The sequence below is a fragment of the Perissodus microlepis genome, chromosome 23 (assembly GCF_051167445.1).
Source record: "Perissodus microlepis isolate ML-2025 ecotype Zambia chromosome 23, ASM5116744v1, whole genome shotgun sequence".
NCBI lineage: Eukaryota > Metazoa > Chordata > Actinopteri > Cichliformes > Cichlidae > Perissodus > Perissodus microlepis.
This window is the reverse complement of record NC_140482.1, coordinates 4,349,433-4,374,381: the sequence shown is the minus strand read 5'-3', so window position 1 is coordinate 4,374,381 and position 24,949 is coordinate 4,349,433. Positions and strand designations below refer to the sequence as shown.

Here is a 24,949-nt window from a genome sequence, read left to right as displayed (position 1 = left end):
GGCAAGTGTGCTCACATGGCTATTATTTTAAGAAGTATTAAATAATTCTAAGATTATTAAACAGTGAGGCCAAACAACATCAAGGTAGTGTCACTTTTATTAACTCTCCAACAACCTGCAGTCTTTGCATTGAAAACACACAAACATCACAGTGTCAAAATATATGAGCTGCATTCATCTTAGCATCATTTTTACAACATGTGACACATAATTTCACAGCAGTAAGGACAGCACACACAGTAAGTGTGAAAAGTAGCTGTTATAATGTCAGCACTGAAAGAATCGCCCAAAATTTCATCTGCAAGGCTTTCAAAATAAACATGCTCCCTTTTAGACTCGAGATTTAGAGTTTCAAACCATTTAGAGCTCAGTGTTTATAAGGTTTTATGCACAGAAAGTCAACAGTGACAAATCTGAATCTCTAACAACCTTTTGGTAAAATGGTAAATGGCCTGTATTTGTATACCGCTTTACTAGTCCCTAAGGACCCCAAAGCGCTTTACACATCCAGTCATCCACCCATTCACACACTGGTGATGGCAGCTACATTGTAGCCATAGCCGCCCTGGGGCGCACTGACAGAGTCAAGGCTGCCGAACACTGGCGCCACCGGGCCTTCTGACCACCACCAGTAGGCAACGGGTGAAGTGTCTTGCCCAAGGACACAACGACCGAGACTGTCCGAGCCAGGGCTCGAACCGGCAACCTTCCAATTACAAAGCAAACGCCCAACTCTTGAGCCACGATCGCCCCGTAAAATGGTCTAAGATAAAATAAGAAATTACTTGGTTATTATTATTGTGAAATGACAAGTGAAGCTCAGTTAAAAATAATAAATACATTTGAAACTGTGAAGAAGGAAAAATTAAATTCCAGATTATCTCCCAAACAGCTACACAAAGTGAGTTTGGTGCTGCGGCTGCAGACTCTTTACCAGTCCATGGTGAAGAGAGAGCTGAGCTTAAACGCGAATCTCTCACTTCACCAGTCGATCCACGTCCTTACCCTCACCTTTGGTCACCAGCTTTGGGTTGCGACCGAAAAAAACGAGATGCGGATACAAGCTTTGGAGAAGGAGGTCTGGCCTTCTCTGCTTAGGCTGCTGCCCCCGTGACCCGGCCACGGATAAGCAGAATAAACTGAACGAATGGATTAAATTACAAAACAAATTATTGTGACTTCTTCTTTGCACCACTTTCACTTACACTTTCCCTACTAACCTAAATGCCACTTTAACCTTTTGGACATATTTGATATTCACTCTAATACTATAGCTTTAGCTGCACTAAACTCTTAATCCAAAACATGTTTCTGTTTTTAGTTTTCCACTCGAGTTTCAAAGCAGGAGAATCTTCAAATAAAACCTAAAGACAAACAATGTGGAAAAATAACCTTTTGTGAAATTTTTGAAGATGACATACAAAATCTAAAATAACTACAGTTATAAGGATATCAATATATCCGTATATACCAAAGACATCGTAATCAACCAGTTATGGACAGCATTACATGACTTGATCTTTAATTTGTGATCTTTAATTATATGAATATTTTACATATTTACTTGCATAGTGCATGCTTTAACTGATTTCTGTTTAGATATAAATTCATTCAAACTGGTCAGATATGCAGGTGCTGACCTTTCCTCTGGCAAATATATGAACTCACTGCAAACAATCTGACTTTTCAGAGAGTTTCTTACACTGAAGATCTTCCTCATTCAACCAACTCCTGCCAACAACTGTGGGTGTTCAAGGCATCCAATCACACTTTGGCTAACTGAAAAAAGAAGACAAGGTGAGACATCTTTGCTAGTTATTGTTTGGAGCATTAGTATCATCTAACTTGTAATTTTAAATATCTATTGTATTTTTACTTTAATAGTTAAGCACGATTAACATTTAGGAAACAAAAATAAACAAGTTAATAAATTAAATGAAATAATACTGATTTATATATTCACTCTGTTTACTTTCTTTGCTATAGAAATACAATGAAGACTTCCATTTTCCTGCTGGTGGCGCTCTCTGGCACTGTGCTCTGCATCGCTGACAGACGTGTTCAGAAATTCAAAAACCAGCATATCATCCGCGCAATCCCACAAGCGGGATGTGATGATCTGATAGCAAGCAGGAACATCAGAGATAATAATGGTAACTGTAAGCGCGAGAATACCTTCATCATTAGTAACTTTAAACAAGTTAGAACAATTTGTGATCCAAGGAATCTTATCTATGCGAATAGCAATCTTTATAGTAGGAACATGCGCATTCTGTATTGTGAACCGCTGGGACAAACAACCGATACAAATTGTACATACACACCGACACGGATGAGAAGGCGTATTGTAATTGCATGTGATAATATCAGAAATGTCCTTCAGCCTCTACACTTTCAATCTTTCTTTTGATTTGAGAGATGCTGTAGGCTTGCTGTGATCTTTAAACATCACTTCATGATGCTGGTTTAGATGCTTTATACGACTTTGTTAAGTTTCTTAAACAGTGATGGAAATAATAAAGAGGAAATATGAGAGAAGTGATTTTGAAATGAATGTTGAAAAGATACAACGATCACTAAAATTATGGCAACATCGTTACACTTTGCTTTCTTAGCTTGCATGTTGTACATTTTGACAGTTGTTTCTAATTGGCTACATCTTCTCTTGTTCTCACAATTATTGCTCATCTTTTATTAAATAAAAAAAAACTGTCGCTGCTTGTAAGGTTGGCATTCTTGCAAGACTCAGTAATGCGTCCATAGCTACATAAAAAAACATATAAAAAAACATAAAAATGCATAAATGAATATTATGAACTTTACCCCATGTAATTTCACGCTGAGTTTATGTGTTTATTAAGTGTTTATGCATATTTGTTTATAAATGTATTTATTTGTAACAAAAGAAATAGCAAACAAACAAGGCTATAGTTATAGAATTCAGAAGTTAGTGGATGAATTCATGAAGGTTTGCTTTTTCCTGTCCAATAAACTGTGGCATGGCTGACGAGGCGAATGTCTTTGCTTATTATTTCTCCTGTTTTACAGTTCAATAATCTGTATTCACACCCACTGTCATTAATTGATAATTAATTAACCCTTAAACCCTGCAGCTGAGAGAATAAAAACGAAAAATATCAGGAGCAGGTTATGAGTTGTGCTTTAAAATAAACTAATTTTCACTGATTATTTTATTCACAGCGTGTTTTAAGTGCGATGTAGAGTCTCTTTTGTTAGTCTGTGAGAGAGTAAGCTTTAGTGTTTGAATGTGTCCAATTTGAAGTTTCAGAGCTCTAATGTGTAGCATCTGCCTTAGAAATAATGAGCTCAAATTAACCTGTTTAATCCTCTCTATGTGCTAAAGGCTCATTTTTTAATGCAGCATTAATCTCATTGTTTTAACAGTGCTGATTGGAGCAAGCGGCACTCTGGGATCATGCTGTGTGGAAGAAGAGTCATGTGATTATTTTTTTTAAAGATTTTTTTTATATGAGTGCGCACAGAGTGTGAAACAGAAAGATAGGATTGACAGAGAAAGCTGATAATGTCCGTTGTGACACCTGCAATCCCTGACTAGAGTTTTAGGTTTTGTCAGGCAGCTAACACAAAGAAAGCCTGGTTTAGGTGAACTTCAAATTCAAATTTTATTTGTCACACACACAACCATACACAGTATGACATGAGGTGAAATGCTTGTAGCTGTGCAGCGCCCGACCATTAAATGACAGTAGGTTTACAGTAAGATATACAAATTTACAGGTTACTACAAAATTTACAGCTTTAACTTAGAAATTTACAGTAAAATTGTGCAAATAACAGTAAAAATGTACAAATAACAGTTTATGTAAGAGATTATTAGTCAAAAGAAATTATCAGAGGTGGAAAGAGTACTAAAATATTTTACTCAAGTAAAAGTACTATTACTTTGCTGAAATTTTACTCAAGTACAAGTAAAATTACCTGTCTAAAAATTTACTCAAGTAAAAGTAAAAAGTAGCTCATTTAAAATTTACTCAGAGTAAAAGTTACATAGTTACTTTTTTGTCAGCAGGAGGACAGCCTCTTCTGAGTAGTGCAAAAAAGACAATGGGATAAATCTCAAAGTAGTTGTTTTTTAATTAAAAGAAAAACTTTACAAATTAAAGCGCAGTGGCAGTTAAACTGCAAGTCTATACATCAAAATGGATAATGGTCACCAAACCAACCAACCAAACTGTCAAAACCATATAATTCTTTTACATGTGAATGTGTTTTAAACTGTCAAATAAGAGAACAAGTACTGAATTGAGCTGTACGGCAGCTGCTATAAAAATGTGTTTTAATTTTTTAAACTTGGCCCTGCTCTGTTAATTTTGAGGAGCAATTCAATTCAATTCAATAAAACTTTATTGATCCTGAAGGTTGACCCCGAAGGAAATTGGGTTAAGGTTGCCGACCTTTGCCAGCGTCATCTTACCCTCCGACCATACATACATTACACAAACATCACATGGGGAAGACAGGTCAGAGAGGTATAACGATGGAAAATGCACCACGTGAGGAAAGATAAGGAGAAAAAAATAAGTCCCCCTAGACTGAGCTCCAACAGGGAGGTCAGTTTGAGAACAGAAAAAAAACACCTCTGCACATAGCACATGTTATTCTTTTGCCTGCAGTGTGAACATATTTGCACTGTAAAAAAAAATCCGTAAAAATACAGTACAATCTACTGTATAAACGTGAAGGAATTTTCCGTATTAGTTATTTACAGGTATTTTTCTGTATTTCTCAACTACTGCAATGCATTGTGGGAAAAAGAACCTGAAAAGGAGGGAAAAGTAAGCGCAAGAGCAGCCATTAGGCTTCTTTCAGGCTTCATCTGGATTTTGGACTCTGAACTTGGAGAAACTGCATTCAAATTTCTGTGGTAAGTATTAAAACTCATGTTTTCTTTTATTAAAATAATGTTTTTCAAAAGACTCCACGTTTTTATTTAGAAAGAATTGTTAATTTATTTGTTAACTGGTTTCGGCTGTCTCCAGACAAGTCAGGAATATTTTTGCTGACTCAGTTTTTAAAATAATCGTTATTTAGGTTTAACATGACTTAAGCTTTCCATTTTAGTTAATGTTAAAATAATTTTTACTGTGATACCACCAGTTTTGCCCTTCAGTGGCTGAACCAGTTTTCATAAATATTATAGTTAGCTGTCTGTGTCTCTCTGGGTATTACACAGCTGTGACTGCTAACTAGCTAATTAGCGAAAGTCAGCGATGTGGATAACTGGGAAAAGTGAGAACTTCATGGTTCTAGAAATTATTCTAGGACTCTAATAAGTACTGTATCAATACCTGTGTTTTACAGTTGGCTTTACTGTACATTTTAAAGGGTTTCAGGAAAAGTTACACTAACCCTAGTTTAAGCCTCAGACCTTCCTGGCTGATGCTAGCAAATGCTAATGTTAGCCTCTGATTTGGGCTGCTAAAGTAAAGACTTTTAGCTAGCTGACCAGCATAGATTATTTCGGTGGTTAACAGACTGTAGTGGTAATATTATTGAAAGTATAGTTTCACCTCAGCATATTTACAATTATGTCTATTTTGTAGCACATAGAAATGTTTAGTTAATATTTATAGACAGACACATTTTCCCTGTAACTGTGTTTTTACTCCAACAGTTGTTGAAAATGTAATTTATGAAATGCTGAGCAGCATTTCTAATATGTGGAATATTTTTGTCACCCCACTGTGCTAATGTGATTAAATACTAATAATTATTACTAAAAAAATTCAATAATAAATCAATAATAACTATTTCTTGATTGAACTATAATGTAAGCACAGTGCTGGTGTGCAGGGGATTTATATGCCTTGTGGGGGATGCTGACATATTATAAACTGTTGTGTCTATATCAAGCTTTTAGCCAAATATAAGCAAAGATATTTGTATCTTTCTTAAAAATCCAGAACCTTACAGATTATTTGAGAAATGGATCAACAGCTATCACTACTTGAAGCACTCTAAGTCCTGCAGTGGAAAAATATCCCTTATTGATCACAACACTTTGGTTTTCCAGTGCAGAGCAATGGCCAAGAAAAGGAAAGACTTCCCCGAGTGAAAAAAAAAGATGAAGATACAAACTGGTGATGATCCAGAGCAGCTGGTCTCAGGAAATGAAGAAAAACCCTGATCACCTTCTCTACAGAAACAAGGTGAGTTTAATGTTGTGGTTGATTTAGTTTTTCAAGGTATGTATGTCACTTTGATTATAAACTGCTTTTGTTGCAACAGAATGCTGCTATGTGTATGCAACTCTACGTGAATTATAATCCTTTGTAGGGCTGTGTGATATGACCAAAATCTCACATCCCAATATAAGACATATCTCTCCTGATAACGATATATATCACAAAATAGTGCATTTTCTGTAAATTCTGTGATTCTCGGGCAACCCGACTTATGTGAAGTGTTTTCAGTTGGGCGTCGTGTACCTGGAGTCGAGTGTTTTGACCGATGCGTGAAACTATACATTTCTAGACATGAGTTTAAACGGTGCCATTTTCTTTGTGAGTATTTATTACACGGCGTGCTGCGAGGAAAAGCCTGTTCTAACGTTTGAGTCTAAGGATTATTTTGAGCACCTGACGACTCTTTTTTTGCTTCTCATTCGTAAACTCTCTCGAAACTCTTTCATGTGATTCTTGTGTAGGTGGTTAAAGAGGTTTTTCGTGTTTGAGTGGTGGTGGGGACCGTTTTGTGGCATAATTTGCATAGTACAGTTTTCTGGGGCGTGTCAGACTTTTCATAACCAAACCATGTCCATGCTACAGAGGTAGCCCCTCGTTTAACAATAAGGTCCTCGATTTGTTTTGGCTGGTCCTTCTATTTGGAGCTAGCTGGTTCTGCCTCATCCTGGCTGGCCATGCTGGCGACCGTGGCTCAGGGGGTTGGGAAGCATATCTGTAACCGGAAGGTCGCCAGTTCGATCCCCGGGCTCTCTGTCCTGGTCGTTGTGTCCTTGGGCAAGACACTTTACCCTACCGCCTACTGGTGTTGGCCAGAGGGGCCGATGGCGCCATATGGCAGCCTCGCTTCTGTCAGTCTGCCCCAGGGCAGCTGTGGCTACAACCGTAGCTGCCTCCACCAGTGTGTGAATGCGAGAGTGAATGAATAGTGGCATTGTAAAGCGCTTTGGGTGCCTTGAAAAGCGCTATATAAATCCAATCCATTATTATTATTATTATTATTCTCTGTGCCTTCATCTGCGTGGTGACCGTAAGCGCCATTTACTTGATGTTTTTATTTGAGGTCCTTTGTTTGATGCATATTCTGAAATTTTATGTTTGAGAATAATGTATATCATTTCAGTTTATTTTGAAAAGTCTCAACAGAAACTTGAGCTTTATTGTGAAAGGTTTATGTGGAAAATAAACAAGCGGACGGCGGAGCCACACAATGGTTTAACCATCATTGTTGGTAACGAAAGTACGCGTAAAAACAGTCACTTGTCCGTCCATAGTGTGGTTATTGTAAGTATAAGAGAAAGAGAGAACTTTAAGAAATAATATAGCAACTACAGTGACCATCAAAATCATGAAAAAAATATTGCCGTAAACAGTTTCTTTTGCAACACCACAAAACAAACAATAGTGTATAATATGAAACGATAGACAGTTTTATATCGTCATCTGATATATATCGTCATATCGCACAGCCCTAATCCTTTTTTTGTTTATGTTGTTTATGTTCTAGGTAAAAAAAAAATGTAAAAATACAAACTTTTTAAAAATGTCTTGTTGTTTCTCTTTTTTTCCTCAGAATAAAATGCGACTAGTCTCAATGGCTGACATGGAGGAGCAACACAGCGACACGTTAACCCCGACTGCTGCAGTTCCTGTATGAACTGAGCAACTCTGAAAATCCAAGGAAAAGCTGAGTGTATTTTATTTAAAGCTCAGATGGACCTTGATGTACTAACATGCAGGCTGCATTCAGGACTTTGTCACACTGGTATATGAAGAGTGGGAACAAGACTTTGTAGTAATTTGTCTTACTATTGTCTTATTTGTTGTGATTTAGGGTCTGTGCGCACAAGCAGAGGTTTTTGTTTGTAACCGTAACCTTGTTTTCAGAGCCTTGTCTAACATTTAATGATCATGAAATATGTCAGACTTTTTCCTCTACTTAAACAGCTAAGAGCATTTGAACACCGTGGAGAAAAAGGTGTGCATTAAGGATTTTGAACTATGATGTTTAAGTGTTGTCACTGCTGAGGATTCGTGGACACAGGTCCTTATTCACTACGCTGCTGTTTACAGTTTAACTTTTCATCAGAACAAGCACTTCTAATTGTACTTTGCTCCTCACTGACAAAACAAGTCCAGTAAATACACTGTTATCTTTAAGTTTGGAACAGTAATCTGTCTTAATTTATTTTGTGTTTTAGTTATCATATGGGGAAAAGTCCTGTGGTTATCCATCCGTCCTGTTCGCATAAACCCAAAGTTCAGGAACATCTTCTTTAGATCTGTTCAGTTTTATTCATGTGGCACCACTTAAACAGTCAACAAATTTTGACTCAAGTATTTTATATTGTAAGGTAAAGACCCCAAAGAGTTAATCTCAGACAAATGTTCACACAAATGTGAATTACATTCACTTCATTAATGAAGTGAATGTAATTCAGTAATCAAAGGTGTTTGGCTATAACTGACTACATGTGTATACTGTATCATAAGTGGACAGACATGGATGTAAACCACACCTTAACCATTTGGCTGAGGCAAAACTACCACAAGGCAGTGATTCTAACTAAAAGGTACTCTGGATACTATTAAATGTGAACATATCATTAAATATGACATTTTTTGTTTGTCAGGTGTCCTGTTTGAAGAAAACACTTGGTAGCCACTTGAATGAATGTAAATTAACACATTTACACGAGGGCAACCTGATTTCAAGGAAATAAAAATGCTCAAATTTGAAAGCTTGTGAGTTATTTTGTTCATGTATCAGCTGTTTAGTCGTTTTATGACAAGATGGATGCTGTCGTTATATTTTAGTATAGTGTTTGAGTTAAGGAGAATAAAAGAATATTTAACATTAATTGTACCAATGTTGTGTACGAAGCACAAATTAATTTAAAAACGTTTTAATTTATGAATTTTTGAGTACATGGTGTACTAGGTTGTAATTGCATAGAAATGTACATTTAAGGATATAAAGAACTATATTTAATGAGTTACAGTGAAAAGAAGTGCTTGGAAATAGTAATATAAACAGAAATTTCAATTTTTCTATTAACGGAAAATATCAGTTAATGATACAGAAAATATACTGTGAATAAACGGAATTTTCCGTTTTATAGCTGAAGGAAATGTCCGTAAATAGTACAGAGAGTATACTGTAAATCTACAGAATTTTCCGTTTTATCATTTACAGAAAAGTCCGTCAAACTTCCGTAAAAAAACAGAAAATGTACTGGCAGAAAATTACCAGGACATTTTCCGTTTTTCTACGGAATATTTTTTTTTCAGTGTGGGTTAAGTAAGAAAGTAGCCTCTTCTGTCTAATTTAACTCATTTTTTTTAAAATAAATTATTATTATTAACAAACAGGAAAAGTGAACACATTTTCTTTTGGCAATTTACCAATCAAGTAAAAATATTTTAAGTTGCGTGGACAACAACGTGCCCAATAACAGCTTATGTCTTAACTTAATGTGATTAACTTGAGCACAGCCTTTTTTGCTAAAATAAATGTACAAGTTTCATTTAACTTACCTCTACATGCTTGCGCAGGTTTGATGTGGAATTTTTAAAAGCTGCTAAGTCGGTCTCTCTGGGCAAACACAGCTTACACTGCATAATAAAGCTGTTGCCTTTCTTGCACTTGAAGCCGAAATGGTCCCTTAAATACGGCCGGGGGTTCACATCGGTTTCTTCGAGTTCAGGGTCAGCAGAATTCGATGGGGTTTCTTTTTTCGCTGGATCCGTACCACCGATGTCAGACTCCATTTTTATCGTGACCCAACGCTAATTTGTTCTACTACCCATCATTCCCTGCAGTATTTCCGAAGCGCAATGTTTTTTTGGTTTTTTTTGTTTGTTCTTTTAATTTACTCAGTAACGGGTGTGATTGAAAATGTAGCGAAGTACAATACTTTTTAAAAAATATACTTAAGTAAAAGTAAAATTACCGACTTGGAAAATGACTTTAAAAAGTACAAATACACAAAAAAAACCTACTCAATTACAGTAACGCAAGTAAATGTAATTCGTTACTTTCCACCTTTGGAAATTATAAATTTTGGGAAGTGTGCAAGAAGAAAAACCAGAGTGCATGTGGTGATGTGATGTGTGTGAGAGTCCAGTCCTACACCTGGTTCAGGGCCCGAATAGCCTGAGGGAAGAAGCTCCTCCTCATTCTCTCTGTTTTGGCCTCAAGAGAAGTGCTTCCCAGACCTCAACAGTGACAAGAGTCCATTATTGGGATGGGAGAGGCCCATCATAATCTTCCTGGCTTTGGTCAGCAGGTCAGGAAGCTCTGATCGAATGATGCGTTCGGCTGAGCGCACCACTCTTTGCAGATCTCGTCTGTCCTGCTCGGTGCTGTTCCCAAACCAGGTGCAGATGTTTCCCGTCAGGACGCTTTCGATGGTGCAGGAGTAAAAGTTCTTGAGCACCCTCAGTGGCAGATGGAAGTCTCTGAGTCTTCTGAGGAAGAAGAGACGCTGGTGGGCTTTCTTAACCACGGTGTTGATGTGACAGGACCATGACAGGTCCTGATTGATGTGGACACCCAGGTATCGGAAACTGTCCACTCTCTCCACTGGTGTGCCACTAATGATGAGGGGCTTGTAATTCCTGCTTTGTAGTGAAGTCCACGATCGGCTCCTTAGTCTTGCTGACATTAAGGAGGAGATTATTCTCCTGGCAACTTCCTTCATTGTACAAATAAAACTTACATTCAGATTCCCTCTCACCACATATCCAACCCGATATCATGACCAGCAGCTTTACAGCTGTGGCTCCAGCTGTTGCACACGTTCTTCTCTCTGCCAAAGCAACACTGTCCTGTTAATAGGATTTATTTTATTCATATATAACTTTGTAAAAAGCATTTTAATGCTGTGAGTAATGATTTTACCGCTGGGTGACTGTTACGCGGCTCAGCTCAGTCGGACCAGGATGGCCGAGTGGTGAAGGCGTTGGACTTAAGCTCCAATGGATATGTGTCCACGTGGGTTCAAACCCCACTCCTGGTAGAGAAATAAACCTATAGCCAGCGTACAAATGATCCAGAGGGACTGGAGAAGATTGTGTATGTTTTCTTAGGAGTGACAAAGCCACACGGACTTTTGGATGTGCTGAAAATTCATGTGGATGTGTCCTGTTGAATACAAAAATGGCTGTGGTGTGGAGGATGATCCAATCCAGCATTATTTATAAAGCACTTTAAAGTACCCAGCGCAGGACCAAAGTGCTGTACAGTAAATAAGTAAAAAAAACAAACAGTAGAATAAAACAAAACAGAATAAAATAAAACACATAGTAAAGATTAAAACAGCCCTATATTAAAAAAACAAGACAGAACAGCATATAATCAACTAAAACAACTAACATAAAAATAAACTAAAACTAACATCTTACAAGGTGTCAAAGGTCGGAGTGAAGAGATGAGTTTTCAGGAGTGATTTAAAAACAGGCTGAGAAGAGGTCTGTCTAATCTCTAAAGGCAGATCGTTCCACAGTTTGGGAGATGCTGCAGCAAAAGCACGATGTCCTCTAAGTTTCCACTCAGTCCTGGGTACATTCAGGAACAGCTGACCAGCTGACGTATAAGGCTGTAGCAGCTCAGAGAGATAAGATGGGGCTAGGCCATGGAGGGCTTTAAAAGCAAATAAAAGAATTTTAAAATGAATCCTATGAAATGGGCAGCCACTGAAGTGAAGCTGAAATAAGGGAGATGTGCTCAAACTTTCGAGTGGCAGTTAAAAGACGACCTGCAGCATTTTGCACCCTCTGTAGATGAGTAATGTATGAAGCACGGACCCCCACATAAAGTGCATTAAAGTAATCCAGCCGAGTGCTAACAATGGCGTGGATAACTGTCTCAAAGTGTTGCCGCGAAAGAATTGGCTTTATTTTATCAGCTGCCTGAGGTGAAAGAAGCCTGATTTTACCACTGCCTTAATCTGACTTTCAAGCTTCAGTTCAGAGTTCACTATGACCCCCAGGTTTGTGACAGCTGGCTTATCAGTCACTTTAATTTTAAAACTGTGTAATTTTAAAATTGTGTATATACTGTATACTCTGTGCATTTATTATCTCACTCTTATTGCCTGTTTATGCCCTTTCCTTATCTTCAACGTCATGCTGCTCTGTTGTATCATAATTGCCCCTTGAGGATAAATAAAGTCTTTCTCATTCTGATTGTGATTCTCTGATTATACTGGGCCAAGGTATCTAAATTCACATTGGGGGTCTCAGTGGGGCTACCAAAAACCATCACCTTAGTCTTTTTGTCACGGAATTTTAAGAAGTTAAGAGACATCAAAGCCTTCATGTCATCAAGACACTGAGGTAATGGCTGTACGGAATATGGGCCTTTTTTCTTTATAGGGACATAGATCTGACAGTCATCAGCAAAAAAGGGAAATGCAATGCCGTATTTTCCCAGCATAGAACCAAGAGGGAGCAGATGCAAAGAAATGAGGAGGGGGCCGAGAACTGAGCCCTGTGGGACACCACTCAAGAGAGGAGCAGAAGATGACACATGGTCACAGAGAGTTGTCTTCTACTGAGGCTGAAATAAGTTCATGTAGTTTTAGAAATTTCCACTGAACAGTCTATTACAGTGTCACAACTAAGCATATGCATAGGAACTTAAACACTTTAATTGAGAATAATAGAAATTTTCCATTCCATTATCCATGCTCCATGCAGATGAACTCAACACTTCCTTCACTTTGTGCCCACACAAGTCTGTCAGATCTGTGTATTTATATGAATGTGATGTGGTGTTTTTCCTGCAAGTCTCTGTTAACTATGAACCAAAACTGTTTGATTGTTTTTATAATGAGATTAAATTCCACTTGCCACATATTGTTTGTTTTTTTTTCTCTCTAACTTACTATGTCTCCATCTTATTGGCTCCCTAGTAAATGTGTTTTGTCTGTTTAATCAGTTATTGACAGTGAGGTGCTGTATTAGGTTTTATGGCTGTTACTGTCAAAAGGAAATATTCCCTATGAGAGGTCTGTAATTAGCACCTGGGAAATGGTCAGCGAGGCGCTTTTGTGCTTAAAAGAAAGCAGGAAGAAACTAGAGAGAGAAGGAAGGAGTAGTGACAGTTTTAGCGCCCTCTGCAGTTTGTGTGTTGAAGTGCAAAAGCTTACAGCACCTGGTATTCCCAGGCGGTCTCCCATCCAAGTACTGACCAGGCCCGACCCTGCTTAGCTTCCGAGATCAGACGAGATCGGGCGTGTTCAGGGTGGTATGGCCGTAAGCGAAAGCAAAGCTGTCAAAAAGACCTTTTATCGGTGGCAAATGTCACACAGTTTGATATATATTATTGTGCTAAACGTCATATGTTACAGCGACAACATTGAGCTGCACAAATGATTTTCTCGCAGTAACATCGCGATAAGAAGACATGTTCGTTGATTACAGCACAGTGTAAAAGTGACAGAGAGCACACAGTGTGTTCGGACGATTTGGAAGTCCAACATTTTTGTGGTTTGGAGATTTTAACTTAAATATAGAAAACAAAAAACGTAAGCGTGTATGTGTCGTTACAGCATGTATAAAAAGGCCGTTTCTGAGGTGTGCTTTCGCTTAACAGCGTGTCTGAACTGCACTTGACTTGATCTCTGCTCATCTCCAGGCTTCACTTCTCATTCGGTAAGAACTCGTTGGCTTTTGTATACTTCCAAGAAAGAGGGAGAACTTACTCTCCTGCCACACTTATACTCACATTCACATATACTCATATCCAGACATTGGCTTAAAAAACATGCTGGCATCATCTGGTTTCTGTGAGGATGCATATCATACATATGTAATGCAAGTACTGCATGTCAGGATGGAGGCCTGTCTTTACTGATTTATGTTCAAATAAAGTTTATCTTTAATTCCACCTTCAGAGCATTTCAGTCGCTGAAGTCATCTTCACCACCTGCTCTTCCAGAATACGGACTCGTGCCTGAACACCTGCAGTTAACCAACCAAACACTGATCAGTAAAGCAAAAAAAGGTATATGTTCCCATTTGGAAAAATTCGAATTACAAGTTTTATAAATTTCTAATATAATAATTACATTTAGCAAAAATGTTGTCTCTTTGTGATCACATCTATTATCAATATCAGTGCTTACACAGCCGTGACGTGTATGAAGATAACATTTTTTTGTGACAGCTATTTCCTAACTGCATCCTTCAGGCCTGGTGGGTGTGGCCCTGCCAGGTGGTTGGCCACGCCTGAAGACCATCACACAGCTGATCAAGCCTTGTCGGAGGAGCTACTTAAGAATGCGGTGGCGCTCTCTCTGACGCTGGATCATTGCGTGACTTCACGTTAGTCTCTCGGCCAGTCAGTACGGATAGTCTGCCGCATTGTATGTGTCTTACGGCTGCCTGTTTGTTATCTCCCCAGGAGAAGCGTGGAGACGAGAGGGCAGCGAGCACGGGGTGCTCAGACACTGAGGAGCGGAGACAAGGAACACTAGCACTGGGAAGAGGACATTTCACGGGAGTCGGGGACGCACTGCGGATTTATTGTTATTTTCCATTCACTGTAAATAAACGCACTGCTTGCATTCAGAGCTCCGTGCCTGGCTCCTCCTTCCTCACATCCCCACGGTTGACGCTGGCCAACCGTGACAAATACCTTTTCTTAGATTCATTATTAGTTCAACATTGACAAATAGTAGTTGGCTAATATCAGGAGCCAAAAACAAAACAAAAAACAAACGAAATAAATATTTCAGATGCTGAAAATAAATTATTACGGTTGTTTAAATTTGCTGTCCGCAAGTTAGGTGTAATACATGTAGTCAATCTAATGAATCAATATTACATGTAAAAAGTACAGAACTGAAAATAAAACTAAAATATAACGGTAAATGAACTGGTTCTTGTATAAAACTTTTCTACTCTCTACAACTTGCCTCATTCATGCACTCACTTTTTTCTATGCTTTTTCTCTGTAAGTGCTTTCTATCTAACAGTAATACGCATTCATCCTCCCGATGGATGCATCGGAGAGCAACTTGGGGTTGGTGTCTTGCCCAAGGATATTTGGCATGCAGGCTGGAGCAGGCGGGGATTGAACCAGCAACTTTCTGATTAGTAGGTTTCCTACCTGAGCTACAGAAACCCCAATTTGTGGTGCTCTGGAAACAACACGTTCTCATCCCAACAGGTAACGATGCTATGTGACAAATCATCGGTATGTGTAAATGTGTTTTTTGTTCTAATCATGAATCGCTTTGTAAAACAAGACCTGATAGGGTTAAGGTTAAAGTTATGGTTAGAGTTAATGTTAGGGATAGGGCTGGAATGGACGGCTGGAGCCTCTCCTCCAAGTGTGTGTTACTGCCGCGAACAGCATTCTGTTGTATTCTGTTGTATGCTTTTCTCTGTAAGCGCTTCGAGCCTGTACTTTTTTGCTTTAACTGAGTAATGAAGTTGAATCAGTACTTTAACTTTCACTGGAACAATAGTATTTTTACTTCTACTTAAGTAGAGAATGTCTGATCTTTTGCCAACTCTGGCTGTCTCTCAGTCTTGGAATACCCACTTGTTGTCCAGCGGTGTCCTGGGAATATGGGAACTAGACAGACTGGGGAAACAATGGGAGGAGACACAAAGATGGAATCACTTTTACCATCTTTTATGTATTTGCTGGTCGTCTTATTTCTTCTATTTTGCAAGCACAGTGTTGCAATCATTGTCTTTGTGGTACAATGACACAGGTAGAATGCAGGTGTTTTCATGTAACATGATGCCAGAAAGATGAGTAATGTGTTTTGAAGAGAAGATAAAACATCATGTTTGAACAAAGATAAGCAGCAGACACGTCTGTGTGTGAGTTATTCAGGTTCAGTAAGAAGGTAATATGTCTGCAGAATTTGTAATTCTTATGAAGATATTGCTTGTACAATAAACAAAATCCCTTTAACTTCTTCTGGAGAGTGTCTTTATATATTTAGTCATTTTGGGGCGATCCTTTATTTAGTAGTAACCCTAGTCGGGGATATATATCAGAGTTTACTTTCAGATATGAGCATTGTGCTACCTGTGGATGAATGAATTATTTATTTATTTATTTATTTTTTGAAAGACGGGCTCATGTAAAATATCTGAAAGTATGACAAAGCTCTCCTGTTACACTTTATGGACACCTGAGCTTCATGTCAGATTATAATATTATTTTATGCCATGTTAGACCCTTAATTAAAGATGGTGAATTATTATGTAGTTTTAGTTTGCATTATTCTCCTGAATTAGAAGAAGGTGATAACTATTGCATTTGTTAAGCTGATTTGCATTACATTAGACTGCTGGTTTATTGTGAATGAATGATATTGTTTTATGATGCATTATACTGCTGAGTTATGAGAAATACTGTTTGCAGAAAGTCATCGCCTTATTTGTCTGATTAGAAGAGAACAGAACATACTGGAGTTTTCTGCCCCATCTCAGCAGGAGCAGATAAACAGGGAGCCAAGGTTGTAGCTTAGGCACTGTGTGAGAGAAAGAATGTGAATGTTTAGGCTTTTATGATTAGGTGGGGGCCACTAGAGGCTATAAGAGTTTGATCAATGCTCCACCATTTTGAGATCTGATGCTGTCTGCGTACGGTGTCCATCTCCCACGCGTGTGATCATTAAAATCATCGTTTGACTCAACCCGGCCAGACCAGTGTTGTTATTGTGGTTTTTCCTCTTGTATCCATCCCCAATATTTGAATCCGTAACAGTTTTGGGGGCTCGTCCTGTGGTATTGGGGTGGAATTTTGGAGGTTTGGACGGTCCGAGGTTGTCGAACGGACAGGCACGAGCCAGTGGTCTGACGTGAGTGGGCATAAGCCGGCTTATACAAAGGTAAGGCACTACCTGTTGAATTATTTCCAAAGTGTGCCAAATTGGACATGAAAAAATTGAAGTCTACTCACTGAAAGTACTGGTAAATGTCTGTTTTAATTTTGATGAAAAAATCTCATGAGTTGAAGCAGTTAGAGTCTGCTGAGAAATAAATGCAGTTAGAGTCTGCTGAGAAATAAATGCAGTTAGAGTCTGCTGAGAAATAAATGCAGTTAGAGTCTGCTGAGAAATAAATGCAGTTAGAGTCTGCTAAGAAATTGGGTTGCAGTCCCAAGTAGTTGGATAGGGAATTGGTCATTTTGTGGGTTGGAGTCCCAATTGACCACTAGGTTGCACCTGCCTCAGTCATACTCTTGTTTTGGGGGGTTGACTGTTGTTTTAAAGTGTTATAAATTATTATAGGACGGCAGTTGGAGTCTGCTAGGAAGCGCAGTGCTCAGAGGTAACGCTTGCCAAGGTCGGGGACGCCTAGGCCTTGTCCTCTTTGAGGGATAGTCAGTTGGTCACTGTGGAGCTTGGGGCACTCCAGAATAACTAGTGGTTGCACCACTCACCGTTTGGAACGGTGTCTGCGCTTTTTTGGACACTGTTAAATTGAGTTAGGGACTTTAGAGATGAGGCCAGATACAGTTAGAGGCAGATACTGGTTAATTGATCACAAAAAAGTTGGACTTTCTTCGGTTGGACCCGTTAACTTAAATTTGTCAAAATTGTGTAGGCGCTAAATCTGCCAGGCCTGACAGTGGTTGTAAATATAAGACGTCTTTGTAATATAAAATAATAGAGCTGTGTGAGAGACTGTGTGTGACGAGAGCGCGCTGCAGCGCTGCGAGCTATTTTTAGACGGTGTGTGAACATGCAAATGAGGTGGCTGCTGTGAAGCGCACAGAGGACTTCTGCTTCCTGTTTAGCGTGTTTTTTGAGTGTTATAATTATGATTTGCAAATACTGTTAAAGACTTGTAAATAAGACGCTGATTTTGCTGATTATAATATTACAAATAAGGTTTTGAATGACTAGGGTGAATGTTTGATGTTTGGCTGGGTTTTGATATAGAAAAGACAAATCGTGCATGATTTAGACCGACACTTCAGTCGGCAGAGTAAGACTGAGTGAGAAATACAGCTGTGATTTGTTTCAGTTTTATGGTGTGAAGCAGGATTTATACGATTTTTAAAGTGACTCTTGGTTCAGCCCAATAATATAAGCGGTTACATTTGATTTACTGTTGGTTTGATCATAATATAGGGTGTGATCAAGCACGAATTTCAGCTGTGTGTGTGACAGGAACTCTGCATGCCCATAAAAGGCAACGGCCAGACTGTGAGAAGTATGCATGGTTTTCAGAAAAGAAATAGTAAGTGAATGTTTTCAGAAAAGAAATACTAAGTAAATGTTTTAGTGTGTTAATACAGGTGGATTTCTCCCAACCCGGAAACCTGAGTACAGCGGCAAAAGCATAAACAGAATTGGGACGACAGACAGGCCAAGCTTTGGCTCAAAAGTTTACAGCTTGACCCCAACTTTGTCCCCACGCTGAAAAGAAACTTAAAGGACATCTTCTCCTCCAGTTATCGGTTACCATCACTGGAAATTTGCAGGCAAGTTTTTGACTGAATTGTTATTGGCACCATGTGTCCCTGAATCTCACAAGCAAGCTCTAACTCCTGGCTGAAGACATGGAATGCTGTTATTTAAGGTGGGGAATCAAAATTTGGGAAACAAAATAAAAACACACACACAACCAGAGAAATGTATGAGAAAGGCACGTGTTAGAGAAATGCCTCGTTTGAGAAAAAAGTTAAAATAACCCACCTACAAACGCACACACACGCAATGAAGAAACAGCTTACATTCATGAACACGTGAAGATTTTCCAGCAAGGTTAAAGCAGCGAAACTTAACATACACCTGTTGTTGAATGATAAAGTTTATCCACTACTAACAAATAAACTCTCTGGGTTGCAGGACAACAACTTAACTTCAAAAAAAAAGACACTGGTCTGACCAACCAGTGATGACACGACAAATTTAGTGGTTAGAAGATTCAAATTGTGACATGTTTTCTGCTGATTGATTAATACAAGTGATTACTGAATGAAAGAAAATTCTTTTTTGGGCTTTTAAACATGATCTTAACAATTTTAACATGTACCTGTGTTGTCCTGTCAGCTTGGTGGGTTATGAGTTGATTATATGGTGGACACTGTACTGCTGAACAACAAACAATTATATTGCCATCACTGTTATAATCTTACAGTGACACAAAGTCTCAGATTTAGTTATTCTGAAAATAAGTTAATCAGACCAACTTTTATTTTCAAACACAACAAAGTATAACAGCCAACATACATAACTTTGAGAAAAAAAAAACAAAAAAAAGGGGGAGAGAAGGCTGACACAGGGCCTGGCCCCGTTGTTTCTCCCCTCTCTGAATAACACAGCCAACACAACATCATTTTCCTGTTCGTCTGTTTTTGTTTTGTTTTTTCTCTTTATGCTTGATTACAGGCTGCTTTGCCGAGGCTGACCTGGACTCCTGCTCTCCCCTCTACCATCTTTGCTCTCTCCTCTACCATCTTTGATGTGACCCTGACCAAATGCTACAGCAGCTGGACCCACAACAACAACCTGAAAATGTCAACAGAGCTGCAGGAAAACGATCTCATGCAGCGGAGACGGAGAGCATTAAATCCAAGGCCCGTTTCACTACATGGGGGAGATTTCCAGACAGCTTCAGCTAACAGAGCTCTGACGAGACGCCCATTAAGCCCAGAGGAAAAGTGAGGCCGAGCAAAAGAATGCTGACCTTAACAACTCTGCATTAAAACTGTGCAGGACAGTGACTGACCAACACGGATGATCGGGCAGCAAAAAGGGCGTGCCAGAGACAGGAGGAGTAACTGAGGTCAGGAGGCACCTCAGAATGGACAAAAGCACCAGAAGAAAATAAGCTGAAGGCACAGGTGTCGGGGCTCGGCCAGGAGCTGACCTCTGAGAAGAGCCGGACAGCAGAGCCGCAGAAGGCCGTGGAGCAAAGCAAGGAAAACATCAATGGACTTTAATCTGACGTGTACGGAAAAGACTCTGAGGTTTCTGCCCTCAGTAAGAGCTCAAGGCATCAGAGCAAAAACTGAGCATGGCTCAGGAGGAGCTGGCTGATAATCGAACCCATCAGTCAGGCTTAGAGTCCCAGACACAGGACTTGAAACCAGGCTGGAGCTTGCTGGAGCAGGAGGTCGCCAAACCTGACAAGAAGCTCCTACAGCAGGAGCAAGCCCTGAAGGAGCTACAGAAGCAAAAGGGTCAAGTTAAGGAGGAGCTGGACAAGGAGAAGATGCAGGACACTGGAGAAAAGGACTGCCTCAATTGGGGCCAGAACCAGTATGGACAGAACTTTGAGCAGCAGCACCAATGGATGCAAACAGACTGAAATGGAGGAGGGCAGGACCCCAGGACACGCCTCAGGCCGTGGTTTACCCAGAACACCAGAACAGGAAAGTGACGAACACAAACACACACAAACACACACACATCTACATGCACTGACTCAGAATGAAGAGAAACACACATATGAACACATATGCACTCGTTGATTCACTGCACACACACACACACACGCGCTGAGTCAATTGAGTGAGAAATGACACACACACATGCACACGCTTGTGCAATGAAGAGTGATACACACACACGCTGCTGCAATGAAGAATGCTTTACTAACAAATGCTTATGCTGACACGCAAAATGCTGCACACAAACATCCAAATACAGAATCTGTTACAACAACAAGAAGCCATTGATTGTTTATTGGTTAAATGCATTTCATGTCACCCAGAGGGCGTTTGTGTAGATTTAGGGGACAGGGTCTAAGGCAGTTTGGTTATGAAAACAATGTCTGTGCGTGATGTCTGTTTATGGCTCAAGGCCTCGACTGAATTGTTTACTGTGCTTCACACAGCCTGATAAGGAGCAGTGGTACAGAATGAAAATGATGAATTAACGGAGTGAGATTTATATCGGAGCGCCACATTTTTTGTGATTGAGACTTAATTGAAGGAGGAACACACTGAAAAAAAAAAATAAATAAATAAATAAAATCCAACAACTCAATTTGTTCTCATTGAGATGACACGATACAATCTAATAAGAGTGGTTAGCTGCTGAACTCACGGAATTCACAACACCGCATAAGATTTCAAACTACAGGAAAATCACTGGAGTTATAAGAGGCAGACAGCGACACACACACCACATGCATGCTATTGCTATTTATTGTGGATTAACCTGTCAAGGACAAGAACAAAATAATTCTGCATCAAATACAGGAAATCATAGCTTTCCTGTATTTCCTACATTGTTGGCATGCTGGTTGGTGCTGTTGCTCCACATTAAGAAGGTCCTGGGTGCAAATCCACAGTCTGGCTAGTTTGCAGTGGTTTCTCTCTGGGTGTTCTGGTTTCCTGCCACAGTGAAAAGTCATGCAGCTATTAGAGCTAGGTTAATTGATGATTCTAAATTATCCATGAATGTGAGTGTGAATGGCTGTTTGTTTCTATCTGATAGACTGGTCAGCTGTCCGGGGTGTACCCTGCCTGATAACCTATCACTTTAGGGTTATTTCCCGGCCCTGCTGCAACCAGGATAAAGATAGGAGGATGGTAGTTGTTGTAGACCCATTCAGTTTTTATGGTAACCAGGATCTAGACTTTGTTGAACCGCATGCAATATGAAGACAACATGTAGTATTTAAGTGACCAAGTAGAATTTGAATAAAAGTTATTGAATAGTGTTGAAATAAACTGACAGAATTGAAGGATCAAAATATTCCAGGATCTCAACTTACTCCATCTGAACATGTTTCAATCGTGTTTTATGAACACAAAATTTCACAGGTTTGCTGAATATGAAAAGGTTGTGTTGATTTAACTCAGTTGTTTAAGTTTCTGTCGGAGCAAAACATTTGTGTGCAACCAGTGTCCACTATTGAATCAAGTAAATCCAACACGTTTTTTGTCAGGGCAAAAAGGAGTTACGGTCCCTGTATTCCTACACAATATTGTCCCAGGAGGGAGAAAAACCTTCTGGCGAAGCTTTGGTTGATTTTTGGGTTTTGCTTAACACTAGGTTGATTTCATCAGTGAGGTTTGGATTGTTTTCTTTCTCTAAGAGAGAGAAAGATGGTTTTATGCTTGGACATGTTTGCAATGGGCCCCAGTATTTGTTATTATATGAGTATTTTATTGGTTACGTTTGTTTTTGCTTTTGTTACAGTGCACTGAAATAAGAACATCTGAGAGGTGTGATCCACCGGTGGTGATATTTTGGTATTTTGTGAGTTCCTGATTTAACAAATCAGCTCTTTAATCCAGGCCTGAGAGATTGAACTTTAAAGCGCTATAAAATATTCTTACTGGAAACAGTCGCAAAGTGTTTTTCTCCATGATTATAATGGGCTTGGGAGAAATTCACTTATATGGGACACTGATCACATGAGAAGTCCTGAGCCTAAAAGGATTGCAGCGAGTCAATCCAGTCAAAAAACAAGGAACTGTTTTCCTTTAAAATGATGACGTCATCTTGCTGGTGAGGGAGGCTCGAATAGGTTGCGCGTGAGACTCCATTATCAGCAACTTCTGGTATGAATGTGTGTGGATGTATGCATGTGGCTGGACTGTGATGGACTGACGACTAAAAGTTCTAATGGACTTGATACTGAGACAAAAACGGTGCCGACTTTAGGATTAGTAAATGTCCACAAACAATTCACCCAGCCTATAAAAAAAGGGTGGATGTTTTGTCTTGCTTTGATTTGTTTTTACAGGAACAGAAGGATGACAGAGACTAAAGGGGGAGGCTGTAGCTTCACATGAGCGTGAACTGCAGACTTAACCCTTTGGTGGCTAATTTTGAGTTACTGATGTTTGCATTAAGAAAATTGTGTTTTAGTAGCTGTGTTTCGATTAATGTATCACATTATATTGTTGGGAAGGTTAAATGCTAAATTGAAGAAAAGGTTGGATTTCACTCATGACTGAACATGTTATTATTAACCATAGCAGCCCACTGTAAAAAGTCAATTAACTTTTATAGAGGAAAAAAAGAAAAGAAAAAAGCCAAAAAAAAAAAAAAAAAAAACACTCTATTGAGGTCTGTGAATAACAGGGGAATGATAGACTTGTCACATTCAAAATGGAGATATGTAAGGATGAACACTGGTCCCCATCTTTTAGGTCCTTTCATTGAAATAGTCAATAATTCAGAAAAGTAGAGATATAACCGACAGGGGCATGTGCTGAGAGGTGGTGCTGCACAGGAACAAGAGCAAAATAAAGAAAATTTTTGTGTTTAGCTTTGAGAAATTCAAATTAAAATGTACCATTACACTCAGAGGATCAATATGAAATCAAATATATGCTAATTTTGTATGAAGTACATGACTGGTGACTGTTCTGTCCTGGGCTTTTGTTTTTACAGCACCCACTTGACCACACCAACAGTTTCTCGCCACCAAAAGGGGGTACTTGCAAAGAATAGGGAGGAATATCATCAAAACTGGGAAAGGTAAGCCCCAAAAAAGGGGGTGATAACACCATAACTTTCACTTATGGTCAAATTCTCAAAATTTGACCCCCGGCTTGAAAAATTCTTCAAAACATTTAGAGACGGAGTGGAGTTTTAGATAAATATAATGTGCCAAACCACATGCGGATGGAGAGTTGGAATCGATACCATGGTGAAATAACACACAGGAAAATATTGACCATGTTGATTATGTTTATTCAAGTGTGCAGAGATTGGCTAATCTGACAAGGAAATGTTATAAAATGAATTGTCGGAACAGTCAGCGTTAAAGTCACCTTTGACAGTCCAGAGCAAGGTTATTATCGTTCATAATTCGGTCTAAACTGCTGCAAGTGAATTGGAAACAAAATTTGAATGAATTTAGGACACTTCATACTTATAACACAAGTGATGGTAAGCCATAACTTGATTAGGTAAAGCTATTAAGATAATTGTGAGCTGCCTTGACACAAAGAAAGTGGAGTCCTTCACCCTGAAAGGATGGAATGATGCTCTGCCTCTGTAGTCAAGTTCAGACATAGGCCTTAAGCAATCATGAGCCACTAATAAGCATGACAGAATTAATAAGCTTAAATAAAGCACATTGGGTGAGCGACCCTGACAAAAGAAAATCTATGAGCACGCAATGAAGTGGATTTGTTAGAGCCCGTTTAACATCTGTCTTTCAGAAAGATAAATAAATAAATTGATTTGCATTAACAGACACACATTAAAAAAAAAAAAAAAAAATCCCATTTGACACTGATCAATCCCTGTTCAAATAGAGTACATGTAAACGAAATATCGAAAACTAGAAGTGAAAAGAAAAAAAAACATTTTCATTAACAGAAATAAAAATAAGAACAAAAAAGGAAAACTAACTAAAACTGTAATGAGCGTTCACAAAACTAACTAAAATTAACTGAAGTTATAGCAAAGTGTGTTTAGTTTTCATTGAGGTGTGCGTGTCCTACCATAGTCAAGGGTGAAAATGAAGTTTAGTTTCCAGATTTTTTTCTTGCTGTGTCTCATTATGCCAGCAGGTGGCAGTACGTTAGGCGAGTCGTCTGTGTTGCTGCTCCGTCCATGCGCAGAATCATGTCAGGAAAAGTCAGGAGAAAGCGCCAGAGTCCAATTTGGGATTACTTTGAATATGACTGTGTTTAGTATAAAGCAAGTGTCTTGTAGTGGAAAGAGACAAATTATGAGGGACACTTCTAAGGGGAAAAATCCCACTTTACAAACCTTAAAGTGCACTTGAGAAGCTCACACAAGAAGGCTGACCTGGCTTACCTTGAA

The 24,949-nt window shown here is 39.0% G+C and overlaps 2 long non-coding RNA genes and 2 other non-coding genes across 4 annotated transcripts; 3 read left to right on the top strand and 1 right to left on the bottom strand.

The window, feature by feature from the left end:
- The first annotated feature begins 4,673 nt into the window (after window positions 1-4,673).
- On the top strand, window positions 4,674-8,965 carry LOC146360783 (uncharacterized). The gene is made up of 3 exons (XR_014799536.1): window positions 4,674-4,906; window positions 6,056-6,191; window positions 7,798-8,965. It is a non-coding gene; the product is annotated as an uncharacterized LOC146360783 (long non-coding RNA).
- A 2,197-nt stretch (window positions 8,966-11,162) lies between these two features.
- On the top strand, window positions 11,163-11,245 carry trnal-uaa (transfer RNA leucine (anticodon UAA)). Its single transcript has one exon. It is a non-coding gene; the product is annotated as a tRNA-Leu (tRNA).
- Window positions 11,246-13,371: 2,126 nt separating this feature from the next.
- LOC146360781 (5S ribosomal RNA) lies at window positions 13,372-13,490 on the bottom strand. The gene has a single exon (XR_014799605.1). It is a non-coding gene; the product is annotated as a 5S ribosomal RNA (ribosomal RNA).
- Window positions 13,491-14,131: 641 nt separating this feature from the next.
- LOC146360780 (uncharacterized) lies at window positions 14,132-24,412 on the top strand. Its single transcript, XR_014799455.1, has 2 exons — window positions 14,132-14,555; window positions 14,635-24,412. It is a non-coding gene; the product is annotated as an uncharacterized LOC146360780 (long non-coding RNA).
- The last annotated feature ends 537 nt before the right edge of the window (window positions 24,413-24,949 follow it).